Source organism: Pleurodeles waltl, chromosome 4_2, assembly GCF_031143425.1.
Source record: "Pleurodeles waltl isolate 20211129_DDA chromosome 4_2, aPleWal1.hap1.20221129, whole genome shotgun sequence".
Lineage (NCBI taxonomy): Eukaryota > Metazoa > Chordata > Amphibia > Caudata > Salamandridae > Pleurodeles > Pleurodeles waltl.
The window spans coordinates 115,866,182-115,889,359 of NC_090443.1; the positions used below are offsets into that span (position 1 = coordinate 115,866,182).

Below are 23,178 nucleotides of genomic sequence, written 5' to 3' on the forward strand. Positions count from 1 at the left end.
CTCCATCACCTCACATATACCCCACCATCACAACCCACCCATCCCAATACCAAGCCCTGCATGAGACAACAATGCATGGACACCACCCACAGACCTGCATGGACACCCATCACCAAAGCATGCCCAGTAAGGAGACTCAGCCAGCCCACAAATTCACCACCCACACAAGGCCAAGCTAACAGGGAAATCACAATCATACAGGGAAACACACCCATGTACAAGATGGCACACGTAGATACATTAACAATGCATTTGCATCCCAACAGGACCTCTACTCAACGTCACCGGAGAGGAGGTGGCAGCTACATCCAGTCCTCCCCCTGAGGAGGCCCACAGTGACAACAGCAGCTCTGCACTCCTGGATCAGGATGACCAACCTGGCCCATCAGGGGCCTCTGGACAGTCAGTTCCCCTGCCACAGTCCCAACCCACCACAGAGCTGCACCCCTTAGAAAACACCAGCACAGTAGCCACCAAGCTGACCCATGCCACTGTCCCCAGGACATATCAATCAGCAGTGTGTCCACCACTACAGGGACCCTAGGCAACCCCACAAACCCAGGACGATCAGGGACCTGGGGTCAGTGGCAGTGGGCACACGGTTCAGGGGACAGAGGCACAGGACAACAGAGAAGCTGGGAGGACTGCTGTGCAACAGGGGGAGGACAGGCCCAGGGAACCCACCCTCCACGAGGCACTCTCCAACATCCTGGGAGCATACCACCATTCCCAGGAGACCATGGGCCAGGTACTGGCCAAGTTGCAGGAGACCCAGCATCTACAGGAGGGACAGTACCTGGGGATCAGGGAGGACCTAACAAATATCTACACCATCCTGGTCACCATTGTAGGGGTGCTGGCTGACATGGGCAAGACCATGAGGGAGGCAGTGGCACACGAAAGGGCGCCAGACACTAGCCAAACCGAGGAACAGCCTTCCACCTCTGCCAGCGCTAGTGGACAGGAGGCACCGCCACAGGAACAACAGGCTACCAGCACCCCACCCCCTGCAGAAGGAGAACCACCCCGCAAACGGTCCCTGCGATCCAGGCAGAAGACAGAAAACATTGCTAAGACCCCCGTCAGGAAATAGGACACTCTTGATAGTCATCCTTCTGTCCCACTCAGTTACCCTGTCCACCTTGGACTGCCATTGCTCCCCTTCCTATGCCCCCTTGGTCAATGCACCTGTGATACCAAGAGACTGGACTCTAACTGGACATTCCTCCACCATCACCCCAGGCCCTTGCACATACCCCTATATTTATTGGCACATAAATAAACACCTTTGAAACAAATACCATACTGGAGTCAGTGTAATGAATCTCAAATGTATTAGTACAACATTTCCAAAGCATTGCAACGTATATGTACAGTGAAATATACTACAGGATGACCTTTGGTGGGCAGCAGTACATATAGCAGGAGCCAGAATGGGGCACACAGATCTGAAAATAGAGAATCCAAAGGGAACAGTCAGTGGCCATAGACATAGGGTAAGAGGCTGCCATGTACAATGTCCAACAGATTACTGAAATGTTAAGTGAAGTTAAAGTGTCTTACCTGTGTGTCACTGGAAGTACTGCTGTATTATATTTTTTCTGTTGTCAACATCTTCTTCCTCTGCCTCATCTTCATCACTGTCCACAGGCTCCACCGCTGCCACAAGACCATCTCCAGGCACATCCTTCTGCAGAAAAGGCACCTGGCGTCTCAAGGCCAGGTTGTGCAACATGCAACATGCAACAATGATCTAGCACACCTTCTTGGGTGAGTAGTAAAGGGAGCCACCTGTCAGATGGAGGCACCGGAACCTGGCCTTCAGGAGGCCGAAGGTTCTCTCAATTATCCTCCTTGTACGCCCATGTGCCTCATTGTAACGTTCCTCTTCCCTTGTCCTGGCACTCCTCACTGGGGTCAGTAGCCATGAGAGGTTGGGGTAACCAGAGTTACCTGCAAATATAGGGTGACAACTGTTAGATACACACTAACCCTTAGGGGCAATCCCTTACCCAGACACCAACTGATACTCTGAGGGGACCTTTGGCTCACCTATTAGCCACACCCGGGTGCCTCTGGAGTTGGCCCATCACATATGGGATGCTGCTATTCCTCAAGATAAATGCGTCATGCAGAGATCCAGGATATATGGCATTCACATGGGAGATGCACTGGTCCGCCAAACACACCATCTGCACATTCATCGAGTGATAGCTTTTTCTATTCCTGGAAACCATTTCTCTGGGGGGGACAAATGCCACATGTGTACCATCAACGGCACCAATGATGTTGGGGATATGTCCCAGGGCATAAAAGTCATCCTTCACTGTGGCCAATTCATCCACCTGGGGGAACACGATGTAGCTGCTCATGTGTTTCAGCAGGGCAGACAACACTCTGGTCAACACGCTGGAGAACATTGGCTGAGACATCCCTGATGTCATGGCCACTGTAGTTTGAAAGGAACCACTTGCCAGGAAATGGAGCACTGACAGGACCTGCACTAGAGGGGGGGATACATGTGGGCTGGTGGATAGCTGGCATCAGGTCTGGCTCCAATTGGGCACACAGTTCTTGGATTGTGGCACGATCAAGTCTATATGTGATGATAATGTGTCTGTCCTCCATTGTCGACAGGTCCACCAGGAGTCTGTACACTGGAGGATGCCACCATCTCATATGCTGCCTCAGCGGTTGAAGGCTATGGAAGAGAACGGTGAGCAGAGGGTCATATTTCCACATATATTGCACTAATGTTGATTTGTTTACTTAACAGAAACAGTATGTGAACTCGAGTGTCAGTTAATGTGCCAATGTCTGCTGTGACGCATTTAGGTGCCATGCCCTGTGCCCCCCTGAAATGGCGGATGCCTGACCTGTGAGGAGGGACAAGTGGAAATGAGGTAAGTGCACTGGCGTTGTGCGCCGTCGCGGTAGGGGGTCGATAACCGCCGCGCAGATTTGCATTGGTTATTATTAGGCCCTATGGGTTCCAGGAGCCAATGGCGATGTACGCCACAGCCATTTTCTAACTATTCACTCACTTGCTACCTGACCTTCAACAGGAGAGGACCTACACTGCAAGTGCTGCTGTGACCTGTATCTAGAAGCGACAATGGCTCATGTATCTGGGGAAAGGGCCCCTGCCTTCACTGCGGAGGAGTTGGAGAAACTGGTGGATGGGGTCCTACCCCAGTACACATTACTCTACGGTCCTCCAGACAAACAGGTGAGTACACTGTGAGTATGATGTGTGGGCAATGCATGTTTGGAGTGGTGTGGATGTAAGCCACTTGTTGGTGGGTGCTGATGCGTCATGGCCTGAGTGCTGCATGAGAGGTGTATGCGCGTCAGGGCATGGGTAGGAACTGGTGGACAATGAGTATGCCGGTCCGGACGAGTGAGTAAATTCCTTTTATGCTGTGTTTTCCCTCCAGGTCAGCGCCCGCCAGAAAAAGGGTATTTGGCGTGCCATCGCCAATGAGGTGCGGACCCTGGGGGTCTATCACAGGTGGAGCACCCATTGCTGCAAGAGATGGGAGGACCTGCGCCGCTGGACCAAGAAAACAGCGGAGGCCCAGCTGGGGCTGACCCCACAACGTGGAAGGGGTGCCCGTCGCACCATGAACCCCCTGATGTTCCGCATCCTGCCGGTGGCCTAGCCAGAGTTGGATGGGCGCTTGAGGGCATCACAGCAGCCACAAAGGGGTCAGTACAGATTCTGAAAGCTGACTTTGCGCACTTTAGGGGGTAGCTGGGTGGCGGATGCGGGCTGTGGGTGCCCCTAGGCCAGGGCGATCATGGCAGGGTGGGTCCCTTGTTGGGCCGCATCTGGCGCACTCCTACCCCAATGATGTAAGTGGCCATCTACTACTGTGCAGGGTCCTGTGGGTTTCAGGTGTGAAGATGCTGGCGTTAGGCATTGTACCCCATGGGCTGGTGACTGTCTCAGTAAATATTTGGGCATGGCCTAGTGAATAGGGCGGCTCCATGTGTGTTGTGTAAGCCAACGTTAGTGGTGTTGCTGGCATTGACCAAGTGTATCCTCTGTCTCTTCCCCCCCTTTTTGTTTTGTCACCCTGTCCTTGTGTGCATTAGCATCATCTGGTGGAGAAGCAGAGGCACTGGCGACGGAGGGAGCTGCATTCCACATGGGCCTGGAGACCGAATCCACCGAGGGTGAAGGCACCAGTGGGATGCAGGGCAAGGGGAGCTCCACTACGGGGACAGGAGGGGAGACCACTGACAGCGACTCCAATGGAAGCTCCCTGGCGGTGGCGGACACCCCTGTGGCCACCCCAACAACAGGTACAGCCGCCACCCCCCCTACCAGCACCGCCCTCCCAGCAGCCCCTCTGCGTGTTTCCTGTGCCCGCTCACCCAGGAGGGTGGGCATCTCCTTTGCCTCAGGCACCTCGGGCCTGACCCAGTCAGCCCTGGTGCCCTCAGTGAGGAGCTATTGACCTCCTGAGATCCCTCACTGTTGGGCAGTCAACCATTCTGAATGCCATCCAGGGTGTCGAGAGGCATTTGCAACCAAAAAATGCATCCCTAGAGGGCATTCACTTTGGCGTGGCGGCTCAACAGAGAGCATTTCAGGCTCTGGCCTCAGCACTGATGGCAGACATTGTCCCTGTGTCCAGCCTCCCCCCTCCAACTTCCCCTACCCAGACCCAATCCCCTCTACCTCTGCCTATCCCAAGCACACCTTCAGCCCAGCATGCACCCAAATCACCACACAAAAGTGGCTCAGGCAAACATAAGCACCACACTTAGGCCCATATTTATACTTTTTTAGCGCCGCATTTGCATCGTTTTTTTACGCAAAATCAGCGCAAACTTACAAAATACAGTTGTATTTTGTAAGTTTGCGCCGATTTTGCGTCAAAAAGCGGTGCAAATGCGGCGCTAAAAAAGTATAAATATGGCCTTTATCTCACAGGCACTCACACAAGCACCATGCCCATGCAAACACCCCAAAATCCACTGCCTCCACCGTGCCCCCCTCCTCCTCCTCGTCCACCTCCCTCCCGGTAGCGTCTACACTCACACCTGCATGCACTTCATCCTCATCCACTACCTCCATCAGCAGCACGCCCATCACAACACAGCCCTCACAAGCAGTCACCACCCCCACAACCATGCACACATCCCCTGTGTCATCTCCCAGTCTGTCTGTGACCCCTCCTCCCAAAGTACACAAACGCAAGCACCCACCCACCCAACAGCCATCCACCTCACAACAACATCCAGCCCATGCACCTTCACCCAAACTCAGCAGACGTACACCTCCTACAACCACTCCCTCTTCCTCCACTCCCAAACCCTTTCCATCTTCCCATCCCAGTGTGTCTAAAAAACTTTTCCTGGAAAACATTGACCTCTTCCCTACACCTCCCCCGTCCTTCCAATCAGGCCAGGGTGTCCAGATCCCAGGCCAGCACCTCAGCCACCAAGTCGGCGGACAATGTGGTACCTGCAAGTCCCAGAGGATCAAAGGGGGCACCCGTCAGGGCAGCCAGTGTGCCACCGACACCTGCAAAGGACCAACCCATTCCGCCACCTGCCAAGGTGAAGAAGGGACCAGCATGCAGCATGGCCAAGAAGCACAACCCACCCAGCGAGGCAGCCTCCAAAACTCAAGCTGCCAGTGCCAAGGTCCCAGCAGCATCTGCCAAGATGGGAAAGGGGAAGAAAACCTAAGGCAAGGCACTTCAGGCCTCGGAGGCTCCAGGTGAGGGACTGGTGCCCACCATCAGTACCGACAGCCCCGCAACCTGTACCGCGGCAAGCACCGCCGCAGGCACCACCACCTGCACCGCCATCTGCACCGCCACCTGCACCGCCACCTGCATTGCCGCTGTCACAACAACTGTCAGCAGCATCATCCCCAGTGGGCAGCCGTCCGAGGCTGCAGGAGATGGCCTGGTGTCTCCCTCCATCACTACCAGCACCTGCACCACGCCCAGCACCGGCAGCATCCCCGTCGCAGACACCACCACAAGCACTGCCACCTGCACCGCCATCTGCACTGCCACATACCCAGCCAGTGCCACAACAACTGTCAGCAGCAGCATCCCCAGTGGGCAGCCATCCGCTGCGGGAGACAGCCTGGAGCGTCCCACCACAACTTGAAGCACCCCCACCCGCACCGGCACTACCACCTGTTTGCAGCCTTAGTCGCCGCAGGATGGAGTCTTGTCCTGCCTCCATGGAGTATCATGCTACCTGTTCCCTGCAAATCTCGTACTTAAGACACCCAGGTGAGGGAATGTGAACTTTAATACCCCAAATGCAGAATCACTGGGCACAATGCCCCCTCCAGAACCAGTGGAGAAATGCATCCACTCACCCTATCCTGGTAGGATGAAGCAGACTGGGCACAATGCCCCCTCCAGAACCAGTGGAGAAATGCATTCACTATCACTATCCTTGGCAGGATGAAGCAGACAGGGCAAAATGCCCCCTCCAGAACCAGTGGAGAAATGCATCCACTCACCCTATCCTTGGCAGGATGAAGCAGACTGGGCACAATGCCCCCTCCAGAACCAGTGTTGAAGCCATCCACTTGAGAGACTTGAGAGACTGTGGCTTTGCACTCCCCAGGACAAAGCAGTGGGCAAACCACCTACCTGAGAGACTTGAGAGACTGTGGCTTTGCACTACCCAGGACCAAGCAGTGGGAAAACCACCCACTGGAGAGACTTGAGAGACTGTGGCTTTGCACTCCCCAGGACCAAGCAGTGGGCAAACCACCCACTGGAGAGACTTGAGAGTCTGTGGCTTTGCACTCCCCAGGACCAAGCAGTGGGCAAACCACCCACTGGAAAGACTTGAGAGTCTGTGGCTTTGCACTCCCCAGGAACAAGCCGTGGGCAAACCACCCACTTGAGAGACTTGAGAGACTGTGGCTTTGCACTCCCCAGCACCAAGCAGTGGGCAAACCACCCACTAGAGAGACTTGAGAGACTGTGGCTTTGCACTCTCCAGAACCAAGCAGTGGGCAAACCACCCACTGGAGAGACTTGAGAGACTGTGGCTTTACACTCCTCAGGACCAAGCAGTGGGCAAACCACCCACAGGGGGGACATGAGAGACTGTGGCTTTGCACTCCCCAGGACATCGCTGTGGGCATGTTGCCCCCTCCAGGAGCAGTGGCATAGTACCATCTTCCAGCTGAGGTGCCCCCCCTTCCCCTTCCCCCTGAGGTGCCTGTGTGTTTACGACCTGATGCCCCTGCAGTGTTCTCTCCTTTTTGAGGTAGGAGTCAAGTGTGGGCTTTGCCCATTATTTTTTGGCCCAGAGGGCCATGGACATTTGCAAGGGACAGTGTACGGTCTTCTGTACATATTGTAAATATTTGTATATACTGTTTTTCAAAGCGTTAACTATATCTGCATATTTTAAAATATCACAGTTTGAACTCAATTCCTTTTGTCCTTGCGTTCTTCAGGGGGTAATGGGGTGTAAATGTACTGTTGGTGCATGTTTTTGTGTGTATGGTGTTGTGGGTGAGGGCGGGGTGGGGTGTTGCGTGCTGCGTGTGTGTGTCACTCTCTTTTTCCTCCCCCCTCCCCTGTGTGCTAGGTGCAGTACTCACTGTGGTCGTCACCGCTGCCTTTGATATCCGTTGTGTATGAGGAAGTAGACCAGCATCGGCAGGACCTGCAGCTCGGGATCCATGGCGTCCTGGTTCTTTGTTGATTGTCGAGAGGTGAGTGGTTTCCCTTTAAAGTCCTGTTTCCGCCGTGCTTTTGATGGCATTGGTACTGCCCCGAAAAAGCTGGCTGATTGGCAGGTTGTGATAGGGTGGGCGGTACATTGTCTTCCGCCTGTCTGTTGGCGGTGACTGCTGTGGTGTTTGTTGCTACCGTCGTGGGGGTCAGTGTGTTAAAGTGGCTGTGTGTGTTGGCGGTTGTTGCCATGGTCGTGATCCCATTTTTTTTACCGCCAGCCTGTTGGCGGTATTAACGCCGCTTAGCCCCCGACCGCAAGGGTTGTAATGAGGGCCTATGTGTGGACCCAGTCATATTTTAAGTGGGACAGACTGTATGAAGTCCCAGTTAATGCAGTTGAAGCCCTTCTCCTCATCAAGAAAGAGAAAGCATGACCGTATGTTGTAGTGTTGTGCTTTCTCCACCAGGTGTGAAACTCTGTGGAGATTGTCAGCTCCCTGCCTATTACCTATTGCGTACTCTATGAGTAGTGGGCGGTGTTGCTGGAGTCGATGGGCGAAGATCTTAGTGAAAATCTTTGTGTCAGTGTTTAACAGGACAATAGGACGATATGATGAACATAGTGATGGGCCTTTACCCAGTTTAAGGATGAGTGATATCTCCACTGCAGACATAGAGGGAGTGAGGCTCTTATCTTATGTGAAAGTGTTGTATAAGTTGACCATGTGAGCACCTAGTTCTGGTAAGAACAGCCTATAGAAGATAACCGGTAAGCCGTATGGCCCAGGAACTTCCCCAGTGGCAGTGTTTGGAGTGCACTGCTATGTTCATCCAGTGTAATAGGTGCGCCTAGGAGTTTTGCATGGTGGGAATGTATGGGATCCCAAGTGAGATTATCAAGGTACTTTGTTATGTGTGCAGGAGAGGCCGCTTCCGCAGTGTATAGGCCTTTATAAAAGTCAACAAATGCTTTCTGTTTGTCTCACTCTTTGATCACCCAGGTCCCCTCCGATGTTTTAATTTTTGCTATGTGGGTTTTAGTCTGTGTTTGTCGCAGTCTGCGGGCAAGTAGAGAACCTATTTTGTCACTCCTTTTATAGAATCTCAGTCAAAGCACCAAGAGAAATCTTTTAGCTTTATTTGTCCGGTGTAGGCGCAGTTGTCCTCGTAGGACAGCTAACTGTCTTTTAAAGCGGTGCGTGGGGGTTATATTATCTTTAGTCTCTATGGCCTTTACCTCTACTGTCAATTTGTTTTCTAACAGTCCGGCGTCTTTATTTCTAGCTATGGTTATGAAGGAGATTACCCCTCGAATGGTGGCCTTGAACCCATCCTTTAGGGTGTGTGGGGTAGTATCCTGAGAGGCATTTTGTGTAAAATAATCAAGTATGCCCTGACAAATTTCCTCCACATCTACTGGATCTTGGAGAAGTGACCATCGTAGATGCCACCGGTGGGCACACTTCATATGAAGCGGTGAGGTTGATCATGTCAGTTCTATGTGTGCATGGTCTGAGATTGAAATGGTTGCAAGTAAAGTATATGCACGAGTATGAGGAATGAACATGATAGAAGAAGGAATAGTCTCTTGAATCAGGGTGGGTGTAGCGGCTTGCGTTGTTAAGTCTCAATTCTGTTATAGCTGTTTTCAGGTGCACAGACATGCGCCAAAACATTAGAATGAAGTGAGGTGCGGTCCATCGTAGGGTCCCATACCATATTAAAATCCCCTCCCATTATTTTGTTTCCTATTACTTCCTGGAGTTGTTCGTGGACAACGTGTTGAAGGTAGCGATCTGGGGCCAGATGTATGAAAGCCTTTTCCCCATGCAACAATCCTATTCTACCTGTTGGTAACCTGTCACTGACTCGCAGAATAGGTTTGTGAGTCGCTATTAGGAAGGGGCATTCCAAGGGCGTCCCTTCCTCATATCGAGTCGCAGGGGGATGTAAGATTGTTTTGGAACCGTGAATGCAGTCTCAGAACAATCGCAGTTACCACCAACTTCAAGTTGGTGGCTAGCCATTCGCAAACAGGAAGGGGTCCCCATGGGACTCCTTCCCCTTTTATAAATTGGAAGCAAAAATATTTTTCCCACTGATCACTGACTACTCTGAAAAAATGAAAAGAAAACTTTCAATTTTTTTGTTTGAAATGCAGCCTGTTTTCCTTAAAGGAAAATGGGCTGCATTTAACAAAAAAAACGCTTTATTTAAAAAGCAGTCTCAGACATGGTGGTCTGCTGTACCCAGAAGGCCACCATCCCTGTGAGTGTAGCCATTTCCAATGGGATTGCAAATTGCGACCTACCTCATGAATATTGATGAGGTAGGTCATTTGTGACCCCATTGGGAATCACAGTGTTAAACACATTGTTATACATCCTAGTTTGCGATTTCCTAATAGCGAATCGCTAAGATTCGCTATTAGGAAATTGCAAACCCAAACCTACATATATCTGGCCCCTTGTGAGGTGTTAGGTGCATATATGTTGAGTACGATGAGGCGCTGTTGTCCCTGTGTCATATGTAAAGCCAAGTTCCTAACATCCCTCTCCCTTACTACCCTTGTGATACTGAAACCAAATGAGGATTTGAGGAGCATCTCCTCCTGCAATTTTAGAGTTCGTGGAAGGCCAGTGGTGGATGGGATAATGAATGTGGATCATTGTTCGCCTGTCTACCCCTCGGAGGTATGCCTCCTGTAAGAAGATGATGTCAGGGTCATGGAGTTGGAGATAAGTCCAGACCTGTTTCCTCTTATTTGGGGAGTTAAGTCCCCGGATGTTTAAGGAGATTAATTTGAGACTCTTATCCACTGGGAGAAGTGCAAATAGAGCGAACCCTGCCACATAGCTTTGTGACTGTGCAGGAATAATATATGGTCCCGCCCGCTCAATATGGCCAAATGCCAAGCCCTCTTAGCTATCTGCATGCCAGCATTGTACCAGTTACTTGTATGCCAAAACCGAGAAAAAAGGAAACAATGAAAACATGAAATATAACAGTTACGGACCAACCGGGTCTACTTCTCTCAGCGACTGGGACTCGTGCACCAGCATCTCAGTGGAGGAGTCACTGCCCCGGGGTGGAGAACGCATGGGGTGGGAATCTTTTCAAGCAGGATGGTGGGTCAGCACCGGCGGCGAGCCACACATCTCCTCAGCTCTCATCCCGCCACCGCCATAGACCATCAACAGATATGCGGCTGTGTGATTTCTTGTGTAGGAAGCAGGACAGAGTATCATGGAGGCTGCGGTCACTATGCCAGCCCCACCAAGGAAGGCATTGGAGATGTGCCTCTGTCCATATTCCGAAGGTGTTGCACACTGTCCCATTTCGCTTCTAGTGTGATCCACTTTGCTGAAGGTCCATTAGAATGGTGAGAGCCCACCGTGGTTAAGGTAGGTTTAAAGATTTCCTTTCGAGCATTCCGGGTCAGCGAGGCAGTTCAATCTTGGTTGGGTGAAGTCATATCCAACGTCTGTTTGGCTTCTGTTAGAGAGAAGATAGAACGTTATTTGCTCTCCCAGGTAAAGAGTAGTGCAAAAGGGTAGCCCCACTAATAACAAATGTTCATTGTGCGTAGTTTGTCTGTTACTGCCTTGAAATCGCATCTATGCTGTAGAGTGTGGACGAAAGATCTTAGAACAATTGTATTGTGTCCCCCCAGAAAATCAGGTCCACCTTAGTTCTAACCACTTTTAGAATGGTCTCCTTTTCCAAAAAGTAATGTACTCGTGTTAGGATGTCAGGGGTTACACCAGGACGGTTCAGCATAGAGGCCACCCGATGAGCCCTATCAAGCATGGGGGGGGGTCAGCATCCTGCCTAACCGTGTGGAGAAGGGCTGCCATGTATGCCATGATATCATCACCCTCCTGGCCCCTCAGTACTCCTCGGATGCAAATGTTATTCCGGCGACTGCGGTTCTCCAGGTCTTCCTGATTGGTCTGTAATTCTACGTGTTGCTTCTCCGGGGTCTGGATGAGTAGCCACAGCATTTCTTGGTCCTCCAACCGGGTATCCATTGCACGCTCCAAGTCATCTACTCTCTCCCCTATTTCTGAGACATCTTTCTGAATATCTTTGTTGCAGGATGTAAAATCTGTTCTCAGAGCTCCAATCTCTGAGTAAATTTCCTGCAGGAAGTGCTTCATATATTCTTGCATTAGCAGAGCTAGTTGAGAAGCTGCCATAGATGCACAATGTGGTTCAGTGGTCTTGTCTGTTTCCACTATGGGGGATCTTGCCCCAAAATGCGGTAACAGGAGTGTCTTTCACAGAATTTTTGCAGGCATATTTGCGAAGTGTCTATTGTCAAGGGCGTAAGGAAGCAATCGGACTTGCAGTAGCTGGATCAGTGCCGACTGCAGCCACAAGAGATGGAGACAGAGTAGCAGAGCAAAGTTGGCCAGTGAGGCCTATTGCAGCTATCAAGTAGTTGAGTTTCACTCAGTGGCCACTTCAGCTGCAAGAGGCGAGAGTCCCCCAACTCTCAATGGTGAAGAGAAAAACGAGTGCCAGGATCCTCTGGCGAGGTATGTCAATAAAGTAGTAGGCACTGTAAGGTCACCCTCCTGCCAATCAGTTCATGAAGGATCCTTTACCAGTATACCCCTACATCACCTCTGAGTGTTATAGCTCCAGCTGGGGGCAGAGCTATCGCGGGGAGGAGGACAATTCCTGGAGTGTCTATAATGCCCCACATCTAGTTGCACCACGGGGTGGGAAGAGTCCCTCACCACTGTTGCAGCAAGGATCAAGTCAATTAGGGTCACCGCCTTGCTTACATGCCGATTCGTCCATTCTGGCACCGGGACTGTAAGGCGCTAGTGCTGAACTCCTGTAGTGGTCACTTTGCAGGGGCCGCTGGGTCGCAGATTCTCTCCCTGAGTGGTGCCTGGAGCATTACTTAGGACAGCAAGTGCCAGCAGCCCAAACAATAGGCCAAGTCAAGGTAAAGTTCTGTTTAATCTCCTTGAAGCGGGTATCTTATGGAGGAGGTAAACTTAGCAAGTGTCTCGAGTCTTGAAATGTACTGGCTCCCGTGCTGTAGATGCAAGATGGCTATGCTGACCCCATTGATGAGTTTGTTAGAAGGGGGGGCGTTTATGCGGTGAGAGCGTGCTATTCACTTTTTCTCCCACAGCCACTCACCTCTGCAGAGTGCTGCTCCAGGGCTCCTCAGGAGATGGAAAGTACCATCACCCCACGACTGCAATCACCCCGGAACTCTGACGCAGGCTGCTTCACCGTAGGCCGCTTCACTGTACAAATCTCCCAAGATGAGTCATAGTGGGTGAGGTGAGCGACAGCTGCTGCACGGAGGCCCAGGTAGGATGGGGTCTCGCAGCCGACCAGGTGCCTCCAGATGCTGACGGACAGCTGGGTGGACAGCACTGCCACCCTCCAATTCCTTCTGGGTGGAGAGACCTCAAGCTATAATGCAACTGCGGCATCCAACATGGCAGCCGCCAAACAGCTAGGCCGTGGCGCTCAGATCGCCGCGCTTTAGCCAGAGCAGGCCCGACATTCCCTGCCAATCGTCACTGGTGTCAGGGGGTTGAGTGCTTGCTTTCTCTGCCGTGCGGGGGTCTGCAGCCAGCTCCGGTGCGGCAGATGGCAGCTGGAGCGTGGGCCAGAGTCAGGGAGAGGAGACCAGTGTCCTACTCCTTTGCAAGGCAGGCCAAATAACAGGGGCCTGATTCACAGAGGTAAACTTAGACTTTAAATCATCAGCGCCGTGCCAGTTTTGAAATGCAGGGCTGTGCCGTATTTACAAGGATATGGCGCAGCCCTGCATTTCCCCCTGCGCCAGCGCTAAATTAAGCTGCCTGCGCCAACACAGACATCCATGCACCATAGTGCAAGGGTGTGTGCGTTGAAGGGAGTGATTGTTTATGTGCAGGAAGATATCCATACTTGCACATAAACAATATACAATGACGATTTGGCATTTCTATGTGTGCTGCAAAATGCAGCACACATAGAAGTACCAAAGCGTCATTTTTAAATGATTTTTTATGTGCAGGAAGAGACACCTTCCTGCAAATAAACAATCATCCATGGCACTTTGCTTCTTCTATGAGTACTGCAGAATGCAGCACACATATAAAAAGCAAAAAACAAAGAGGAATAAAAGCATTCCTCCTCGTTTTGCCATGCTAACGCCTCCCCTGGGATGGCGTTAGTTTTTGGCGATGCCACAGATTTATGAATCCTTGTAAATCTGGGGCAGTGTCAAAAGCAATGGGTGTTGCGATGGAATGCCCACTGCAACACCCATTGCATGCCCCTCTGACGCAGAAAACTGCGTTGGAGGGGCCCATATTTATAAGAAGGTGTAAAGCCACAAAAAGTGGCTTTACACGTCCTTGTAAATATGGAGCAGTGGTTAGCGCTACCGGAGCGTTGCAAGAAGTGACGCTCCAGTGACAATAGGGCCTTGTAAATCTGGCCGTAAGTTTACAACCTTTTGGTATTCACAAATGTAAGTTATGAGTAGTATCTTTTTGTCCAAGGTGTTTTGTCTCACAAACAAGAGTTTTTATGACAACCTTTTTACTTATTTTTTTCAACAAAATAAAAAGAAAAAAAACAGAAGAGTTGGCAAAAGCAAATTTAGCACTATTTTAGTGATACTGAACTCTTCAATATCCTAATTTGTGATAGCGTGAATGTTATGTCTGTAGGAACCTGCATGCATGTTCGTCTGAGATTAATATTCTTTAAAACTACTATTTTGTTCTATTATTTGTCTCTTGCATTGCAGAAAACAGTGCAACTTTCTGCAAGTGTTCCCTTCGCCTCTTGGTTTTTGCTAGATATATGCAAGGGAGTGGCTGTGGCCACTGGTTGAACCACAAACACTGACAGGCAGTGTGTGCAAGAATGGTACATCAGAGCAGAGTTTTCACAGGTACCACATAGCACAGGACATAACATTGCCCCTAGCACAGCACTTGACTTCAGTCGTTTAGGTTCTGAGAAACGGAATCTGCGGTTACCACAGACAACAAGACTGAAACATGGAACAGTGAGAAACTATCTTGTCCACTATTTGTGCCATTAGTTTTACGATTGTGTGAGCCTTTGAGATGCTGTCTGTGTTAGAAATATAGGCACCTATAGTCCGACATGGGGCCACTGAGTTGGGGACATGGGGTGTTTATTGGCTGGTGTGATGTCCTGTGTAGTCATCCAGTTCCCTGATTTGTTATGGTGGTGTCAATGAGGTTCCCTATGGATGGAATTTAAAACAATTATATGGTGTTCGTTATATACTGCTACAAACCCTTTAATCCTTGAATTCTGACTTTCATCTGCATACTACAAAAGCCACAGTTTTTTGTTCAAACATTTTCTATTGTTAGTTCGTTTGCAGCTTCCACTGGATCCGTGGAAATGCCCAAGCAGTTCTACTTCCAAAATGGCAGATCATTATTCTCACAAAATTTAGGGGCATGTTTAAGAAAAGTTGCGCTGCACACAGTGCAGCGCCACTTTTCTTGTGCCCCGTAGCACCACCCTACCTCCACCATGTGTGAGCCGTATTTAAAATACTGCGCACCATGGCGGTATTTAGGGGATTAGCGTCAGGATTAGCATTAAAAAAAAATTACACTAATCCTGCAAAGCGTCCAGAGGCCCATTGTAACTAATGGAAGCCTCCTTTTAACGCCTGTTCTGAGCAGGCATTAAAAGTTCCCAAAAAAATGACGCACAGAAATCTAGAAGATTTCTTTGCGCCATTTTCTTGGCCCCATAACGGGGGAATGCCCCTTTGCATACATTATATATGTATGCATAAGGTAGTGCAAAGGGTTATAAAGTGGCGCAATGCACCACTTTGTAAATATGGCACCGTTTTTGGCCTTCTAACGCTACATTAGCGTATACAAAATGACGCTAATGTGGCGTTTTAATGGCACTATGGGCTCTTTAATATGATTGTTACAGAATAAGGAGCAGTATAGACTTTTGATATTGGAGAAAATCAACATGACTGGCCGCAGACGTACTGTTCTGAACTTAAGTTGTGTCCAGTATACCAATTCTATCTCCAATGCCATTGCAGCAGGAGCACCAATTCTTGTTTCCTAGAAGGGAATTGAGATTATGCCTGTTTTCAAAAAGGGTCATTGTGACTACCAGGAAACTGTCACCGGAATATTCTTTTAGAAAACACCAAAAAAGATGTTTTGAAACAAGTTCTCTAAAAAGTTATTTTACTGGATTGTAAATTATAACTTGTTAAACCAAGCTAGTTTTAGAGCAAGAACAATAATGTCTTTATATCAATTGTTAGGCTGGTTGTGTTTTGTTGATCGATGTTAATTATCGGATCTGACAATAAATATTGATTAGTATTGATATTGATTGGCTGCCCCATGGTTGTTGCCTGGCTTCAAGTGTCCAGGTGGAACAGGTCCCCGATAACATCAGAGAGGAAACAAGCATGATGCAACACAAAACCTATTATTACTTACATTTCAAACATTACTATTTATCCACAATAAGGGGAGGCATGCTTTATATGTGTTTTAATAATTAACTATCTTGATTCTGTAATCCTACCCTGCACTATTTATTCACATTGCCATCCCAATGTTATAAGCAGATTCAGAGGTCACCCCAAAGAGTACATCAAAGTCTACCACTCAATGTTAAGATTTACCTAAACCTTTCATTCTTATCGTCAAAGACCAAAAAAACGCGAACGTTTTCATTTTTAGCAATAATTCTTGAGATTTTGTTGGGTTAATGCCATAACTACTCTCACTAATCTTCTGAATTTGAATTAGGAAACTATTCAGGAAACTCGAACCTTAATCACAGTTATAAAAAAACGTTATTGTGGTTTGATCAAAGAAGCGAACCAACAATTATTAAGACTGGGCGGGGGTGGGGCGGGGGGGGGGCGAGCAGGCAACAATGGCGAACGTCTTAATCCCGCTCTGCACCATCCACCCTCGCAAGATCCTGCCTGGGGCCCTAAGCTTTAGGCAGATTCATGGGACCTGCTTGGCTCCTTTTTAAGGATGCCGCTTCCAGTCAGAGAAGACTCCTACTGCCAATGCCGCTTAGGGCCTGCGGCAGGGGACGGACTATCCCCGACTCCTGTCCTCAACTGCCGGTGCAGCCCACTCTGGTGTTCCCGAGAGGCCCTCCTGTTCGGCAGTGGCCTGCGCCAGCTGGTTGAACTGCCTAAGACTCTCTTCCAGGGGCTAGCGCCTGGGAACGACAAGGCAGCACCGCACTCCCCAATGCTCCTATAAGCCCTTAATCGCCAGGGAGTGGCGCGATTTATAGCAATCATCATGAGGTCCTCCCTTGGCTGCTGCGGTCTCCCTGGACCTGCGGAGCCCGTGCTCGGCTCCCCTAGTGTGGCCGGCCCTTTGAAGTTTGCCATGTGCTCTGAACACTAGCGCACACAAGACTCTTGCGGCCGCTCCCGATCTCCAAACTACAACTTGCAGGAGCAGGGCGCGAGCTGCACTCGGGGGCGCTCTACTACACTATATTGTTGGCCCACTGTGGCCTCTGCCCTCTCATTGTCTGGCTCACAGCGGTGGCTGGGTCTTTCTTTCTGGCTTTATGTGTGGGCTTGGTGTACCTTCCTGGGGGACCCATGCTGAACTAGAAACATCTCCACTGGAAGGAGCTGTGCAGTGAATACTTGAGCAGCATGGGCCACTCCACCATCAACATGGCAGCCTACCCCTGCTTTTGACCTAATCTAGCCTGTGATGCCCTCCCCCTACATCACCCTGGCGCCTTAACACAACTCATCACCAGCTACCTTAAGGTATCCTTCCTGCTCCCGGACGGCCTCGGTGCCCAGATCGGGGCACAATGATCTACAACGCCAGCCAGACTTCTTCCCCCAGGCACTTTCCCCCAGCTTAATCAGACCAAGCGGCTTGTGCCTGTCCCTCACCGGTGAGGCCTGGACTCCTCCTCCTGGTAGCCCACGTGGACCCTGGTGCTCTTTCTGGGGGCCTGCGCTGCATCGGGGACATTGGTGTTGTGGGGACTGCGCTGCCGCTGGATCTGGCCCACGCCACTGGGTGGGGCCCCAGAGGGCACAAACAGCACCTAGGCAGCACGGGCTGCTATGCCATAACTGAGACGTCCTTGTCCCCCTTTAATGGCCTGGCCCCTCCTGGGGAGCCCTTTTGCTGTGTCATCTTGGCACTCTGCTGCACCATAACCTAAGCTACTTCACGCGTCTCTCTTGCTGCAAGGACTACCCCTGACAGTCTCGATGCTCAGGTCGAGGCCAGCGACTAGCATCAACAATGGGACCACATTGCCTAGGTACTATCCCTGAATCCACTTAGACAGCCGACAACTGAGTGGGAAGTTAAAACACCCCCTCCCCGCATTGCAACATGGGGCCTCCAAAAAACTCAGCATTCACCCTAAGGTATCTGCAGCTTGACACCACTCCACAATCCCAGATACCTTTCAACACGGCTCACCTGCTGCAAACTCACAACACACCCAGGACCGATTGGATCAAATTCTGGCTGTTACTGAAAATTCCAGCAAATCCATCCATGGAAATGGCCCCTGAGTCTTTAGTCATGGAATTGACTTTTCTCAGGGATGATCATTATAAACTTAAGGAATGAGTGACTGAGGGGGAAACAAACTCTAGCCACACTTCAACCACAAACTTCTGACAATGCACAAGCCATTCGGGACCTCCAAGACCAGGTCTGCACGCTCGAAGATCATGTTGATGACGCAAAGGGAACTCCCTCAGGAGTAATATACGAATAATCGGGCTACCAGAGGGTGTAGAGGGTAAAGATCCTCTTCAATTCCTAGGCATTTGGTTTAGTTTATGTGTACCTGCCTCAGATCTCACTGCCTTCTATCAAATGGAGCGAATGCATTGTGTTCCGGCCCGATGCAGCCATCGCGGAGCGGCCCCGGCGAATGCTGGCAAAATTCCTCCACTACCGGGACTGTGATGCCATCCCACATTCAGCTCATCTGAGAAACCCCCTCTTCCTGGAGGACAGAGGTGTGATGATATTCCCGGACTAAATGATTGCGGTACCACAACAACAAAACACGTTCCTTGAAGCCAAGAGGTGCCTCAGGTAACTAGGGGTCCAGTACTCCCTGTTGTTCCCTGCTAGGCTTAAGATCATACATCAGGACGAGACACATTTCTTCACTGACCACAAAGACACATGGGAGTGGATAGATAGACACCTTGACACCTGCCCTCCACGTCTTATTGCCAGTACCTCAAAACCTGCCAGGCCCAAACAAAAACGGGATACCCATTCACGGAGGGATCCCCCTCCTTCTGTGCCAAATCTCCCATGTTCACAACTCCTGATTTGGAGCAAATCATCAAGAACCAGCGGCAAGTCCTAGAAGCCGCTGCACATTTGAATGAAGAGACTGCCTTTCAGATACAAACAGTTGTCCTCACATTCTAAGGAGGGTGCTGGATGTGCTATCTCCTGTGCATTTTTGAACCAGTGTACCATTTTAATTAGAACTGTTTTACTTGCTTGGAGGTACATTGTTGGATCGATTCACATTTAACATCAGATAGGGGTTTCTTAGTACTCGTCTATGGAGACGAGCACCACCTTTACCGTGGTCATTGTGGCTTGGATTTAGGTTAATTGCCTCACTCTTGGCCAATTTAGGGATCAGGTCTATCTTAGTCCATCCTTAGGAGTTATTTAGATCTGGATTATTAGCTCTTTGTATGGGCCTTCTCTCATTTGATGTATATGTACTTATTATTAGTGTTTCTTTTGCTTGTGTTTTCAGTGAATATTGGTTATCTTTTGGCCCAAAGGAGTTTTTGGGCCCATAAGATTACCTTGTATGACTTTGACCCTTGGCTGGCCTAGTTGGATGGTTGTTCCTTACCTCTTTTAGTGACATTTAAGAGTAGGTGGTCCTGTCTAAACTAGTCAATCACATTCCATTGGTCCATTTAAATTTGCCGTCATTTGAGCTGTGTCTTTTTTTGTTTCTGCTTTCCCTTCTTTTTTTTGTGATTTTTAGAATCAGGAAATCGAAGTACCTAGCGGGTTGGTCCTGTTTGTAATATCTGTGACATAGCATATGTCCTTGTAAAGGTAAGTAAAATGGTGACTACTCACATGTTGGTGGTTATTATCATCAAACACTCTGTATGGTGGTTTTCCACACTATTGGTGCTTACGTGGTAGAAACACATGCTCTTAGTGGACCTTTTGGTAGTTACTATGTTCCTATGATGTTTTAATTGTCAGGTTGTGAAGTATGTGTGGCACATATGGATGCAGTATGTGATATGAGTGAGTGTGAGGACTGATTTTTAGAGCAGGTGATGTGAGAAACCCAGAGAGTTTCTTAATACTATCTATTATGTGGCAATTTGTGGATGGATGTTATGAATAAAACAAGGTGTGTTATGAAAGAAGTTACATATATGGAATATACAGTTTGCAAAGATAAGATACAAAGAAGGCTATAATAAATATTTTCTATATTCTGAGGAGTGTTGAATGCGTGACTGTTGCATGTGGCTCTGGCATAATATATCATAAAACTAATTTAGGAGTTATGTCCATGCAAAAGTATTTGAGCTGCAGGATTTTCTCTGTTTGTTGCCCTTATCTCCCCTGTTCTGCATCTCTGTATTATATTTTCAGGGGCCCTCTGTTGTATTTGAGACAGGAAAAAACAATCAGTGTCCTGCACGTGTTGCCTTTGCCTCTTGGGCCCTTTGGCAGCCAGTCTACCAAATGATAAAAAAAATCCAAAATCTTTGGGGGATATGTGTCTGCTTCTTTGACATTTCAGCTATTAAATTTACACTAGATTTAGTTATTTTTTCTGCACTTCAAGACTCTCATTTCCAATGATTCCATTAGAGTAAAATATTGTGTTTCTCTACTCCCTTATGATTTAATCAGGGTGAAATGTACCTTAGGTACAGCTAAATGCACAAAGCGATAAATAGGAAGCTAGGTATGATGACCAAACCATCCGCACTAGGCCAACATGTTACTGCCCTGTCTCGTGCCAATAACGGTCAAGGGCATTCATCAGGGCAAGGGACTGGAATCCCTACTTTTTACCCTAACTAGATCAAGTGTGAAGTATACAGTTGTCAAAAGGAAATTCTTATCTTAACATCAAATGCAGTTGTGGTTCCTAGAACAAAGCAATTAACAACATAATATTCAATTAAAGATTCATGGAGCATTAAATTATGTAACTCAAGTGATAAATCGCATGCTAGATGAGGATGAAAACACACAAACTCTTCTTGTGTAACACTGCACTTCAAACACAGACAGAACACTTGTGTAAAATGGATGCCCGCGTCACCAAACTGGATACCAGCTTCTTCTAACATCTGGAATCTAAAGCTTCACGGTCTCACAGGAGGTGGTACACTCCGCAATCACACACAGTATATGAGGCGAATGATGATAATGAAAATGACAAAACTGATTAGGCTAATGCCTCCAAATAATTCAGTAATAAAGATGTATTATCCCTGCATTGACTTAAGATTGAGGGCCTGATTTTGAGTACAGCGGTCCATGGACCGCCGTACCCGGGGTGGCGGTCAACAGCCAAAACCTTGGCGGTCCAACCGCCACAAAATGATGCTGCACAGCCAGCACACTGGTGCCACAGCCAGGATCATGGATCCCAAGGGGTTGGCAGCAGTGCAAGTCGTGATCAAGCACAGCAGTGCCCATTTCAGCATCGCCGTGCTGATTACAACTTGCCTTTCCACCATCCGTTCCATGGTGGGAACCCCGACATGGAAAGGCTGGCAGAAAGGCAGGGACTGGGCCACAGGAGGGCCCCTGCACTGCCCATGACATGACTTGGGCAGTGCAGGGCCCCCTCTGACAGCACACTCAGAATGCGCACTGTCTGCCATTCCAAGTGTGCTGCCAGCGCACACAGTGTCCGCAGGCGGGACCGGCAAGGAGTTCGTAATGTGTTTTGGGGAGGCTGCCGGCTTTGTGGCAACCTCCCCACCATCATATTGGCGGTCCGGCAGTCGGACCGCCAAACTCATAAGGCCCTATCCTCTTCAGTCGTGATTTCAACAAAACAAAAAGGGGTATGAATTTCAGCTAACCCGACATATGTTCCAAAAAAGTAAAATGCTGAGTTCCATGCCAATCCTCAAAGCAAAAGTTCAACAGTTCTATGACAACTGAAGGAAGTAAGGAGTCCCCATAGCTTAATGGGCCACTATCAGTGTTTACCCAACTAAAGTTGTACATATGACTGTAAACAAACAGCAATGTCAATGGAGTACTATAATATTAAAATTATAATTATCATGAATTTGTACCGTTCCAGTAGTGATGGTCATAGATAGATGATAATAACATCTAGGTGGCTCTCATTAATGTATGTGTCTTTGGTCATGATCCAGCAGAAAAGTCACAGAGAGGCGATAATAACATATATGAGACTTGCAGTAATGTTTGTGTTGTCAGTCATGAGCCAGCAAAAATATAATGGAGATACAAACCACTCGTTTGCCCCATTTGCACATAGCCATCATCAGCTTTCCCAACTACTGGTAATGCTGAGAGATAAACAGGAACACATTCATCTGTAGCAGAGGTGCCCAAGAGTCATTGGTGGCAGCAGGGATGTTCATCAACACATACACACACACGTCAGAGATTCTATCTGAGGTTCACGAGCGGACTTACTTCGTCAAGAGATATACTAGACCGAAGGCCTGCTCGGCCTCGGTAAGACCAGCCGCTTGTGTGTTGTATCGAGTGCTGATATTGTTAAATGCAGAAAGGGAGACAACTGAGGTGATCACTGCAATGTTCCTGATGTGAGTCTGTTGGCAGTGTAGTGAGCCACCAGGCTCCGGTCTAGTTGACCATTTGTTTAGTTTTTTCCCTGAAGCAGTTTCCATTCATCCTCTGACCAGGCGTGGCCAGAGGCTATAAAATAAATGTGAAAGGATCGCACATAGTCTTTTATCCTGAGTATACCTGTGTGTATGTGTCTGCATTATTACCTCTATACAGCGCCGTGGCCCTGATATTGAATGGCCCACAATACTGGTGATGAGGGTCCTCTGCTCACGCACCTCACTGGTACTGTGACCACAGTGTGAGCTCATCAAGCGTGGTAGCTGAGCAGCTAGCTACGTGCTCCATTTGTGCCGCCCACTATTCGCAGTATGTTGAGAGGGCCATGGTCCCACCTGGAACACCCTGGGCTCACCTGCTGTTCCAGTCTGCTCCTTCCTGTGCAACATTACCGTACTCCGTGGCTGACAAGACACCTTCAGCATTGTTAGTGTTCTCGCCAGGCCTTCCCCACAGACTGGAAGCCTGACGCCACACTCTGGAGCTCAGCCCTAACCCTGAGGGCATACAGTGAACACAGCTTGTGACGCGATTTGCGTAGGACGAGCCACGGCTGCCTCACCTGGTCTAATAACAGGGGAATGATGCCTGCTGATTAATAA

The 23,178-nt window shown here is 49.2% G+C and overlaps 1 protein-coding gene and 1 long non-coding RNA gene across 3 annotated transcripts in view; one reads left to right on the forward strand and one right to left on the reverse strand.

Annotated features, from left to right (window-relative positions):
- The window catches only part of LOC138292345 (uncharacterized), a 159,001-nt gene that overhangs the window by 80,883 nt on the left and 54,940 nt on the right, over nt 1–23,178 (reverse strand). The window lies entirely within an intron of this gene.
- Nucleotides 1–23,178, forward strand: part of BIN2 (bridging integrator 2) — a 233,763-nt gene that overhangs the window by 23,557 nt on the left and 187,028 nt on the right. The window lies entirely within an intron of this gene.